Consider the following 2,071-nt stretch of genomic DNA (forward strand, 5'->3'; position numbering starts at 1 on the left):
GTCTATCCACTTTTTCATTTTGATCTATACTAACATGCGATTTCACCCAGTAAAATTTAATTTTATATTTTTGAGCAGTCAACTGTGTAAAACACGCGTATATTTTTGAAATAATCGGGTCATATGAATGTGGGCAATATTTTTTCTGTAGGCTCTTCAGGACACTCATCGAATCTGACATTATTACAGCATTTTTTATTTCACAGTTATGACAATACTTTAAAGCTTCATATATTGCAATTGCTTCCGCAGTGAATATTGCTGTGTTCGGATTAAGTTTGTAGGTCCTATAGGTATTGTTTGTGTGATCATAAAATGCACAGCCTACTCCTCGGTCATTTTTTGAGCCATCAGTAAAGAGGGAACATGTTTCTTCTTCTGTATCTGCAATCACTCTGAACAGATATGTATCATGGATTGGGTATCCATTATATGGTGGAAACTGTACATACGGTGTTAGTAAGGTTTCTTGAAATTTTATATTAGGGATTGTGATTTTGTAAATATCCGGTGTCTGTGTTTCAATCTCCCTATAAGCAATTGCCAAAATAGGTGAAGTTTTTCTTTTCCAATAATCTGCTGTGAGATCTTCTCTTGACAACTCAGTTAGTAGACTATGTATTGACGTCATATTATGGTTTTTTAGTTTTATAACATACTTGGCAGCTAGATATTTTCGACGTAAATCATTTGGAGGTTCCTGTGATTCGACATGCAGGGCGTTGGTGGGAGTAGATTTCATAGCTCCAATGCAGAGTTTCAAGCTTTTATTTTGTAAGACATTTATTCGTTGTAGGTTAGAGTAATTTGTATTGGAATACAAAATGCATCCATAATCTAGTTGTGTTCTAATGAGACTTTTATGGAGATTTAGGGCGGTATTACGATCGATTCCCCACCTAACGCGAATTAACATACGAATAATGTTTAAGGATTTCTCGCATCTTGCCGATAATTCCGTAATGTGCTCTGACCATTTTAATTTATTGTCTATTAGCAAGCCTAGATATTTTACTGATTTTTTTATGGGAAAACGGATGTTGTTTAGCTTGATTTCGTTTTGTGGGAGATGTCGATGTCGTGATAGATACATTATCGCCGATTTTTCTGTGGAGAGCTCTAGCCCATTTTCCGTGAACCAGTTAATTGATCGACGGGCGATTTCGTTTAGTACGCTATTCAAGGTTTCGAGATCTTTTTGGGCACTATAACCACAAATGTCATCTGCATACTGGATTATTGCTGTGTCTCGATTGTATATGTTATGCATATCTAGGGTGTAAAGATTAAATAGAAGTGGACTCAGTACTGCTCCTTGTGGAAGTCCCTTTGATACCATTCTCGGTCCGATTTTTTTCTTATCATTCCTTCTAACGTAGATGAGTCGATCTTCAAATAATCCCACAATATTCTTACACATCATGGCAGGTAGTCCTATTAGATTTAGTTTTTTCTCTAATATGTTTAGATTAACACAGTTGTAAGCATCTTTTAAATCGAAAAAAATACACCCCATACATTTATTTTTGCCCAGGTTTAATTGCATTTCCGTTACCAGTAGTGTAAGCGCATCAATAGTTCCAGCTCCTTTACGAAAACCAAACTGTCTCTCTGGTAATATATTTTTTTCAAATAACCACCACTCTAGTCGCTTTTTTATCATACGCTCATATGTTTTTGTTATACATGATAATAATGAGATTGGCCTATATGACGATACCTGCGTCGGGTCCTTATAAGGTTTCAATATCGGCACAATTACTATTTTTTTCAGTTCTGCTACTTGCTCACCTTGCACCCAACTCTGATTAAATGCATCTAATAACACGCCTTTGATTCCCATTGAAAGCTTCGACAATAGTATATATGGTATCTCGTCAAATCCCGGTGAAGTACTGTTTTTATTGCACAGAGCATCCTCTAATTCCAGTATAGAAAAGCCTTTTAACAAATAATGATTATTTCCTGGAATCATTGTTTCTTTCTTTTCATTGCTTACCCAAGGCGGTGTAATATAGGCCAAATAGTCAGTGCTTATGTTATCGTTTGCTGGGCCTTGATTATCTTTCAT

The sequence above is a fragment of the Photinus pyralis genome, unplaced genomic scaffold (genome assembly GCF_008802855.1).
Source record: "Photinus pyralis isolate 1611_PpyrPB1 unplaced genomic scaffold, Ppyr1.3 Ppyr1.4_LG5, whole genome shotgun sequence".
In the NCBI taxonomy this organism is placed as follows: domain Eukaryota; kingdom Metazoa; phylum Arthropoda; class Insecta; order Coleoptera; family Lampyridae; genus Photinus; species Photinus pyralis.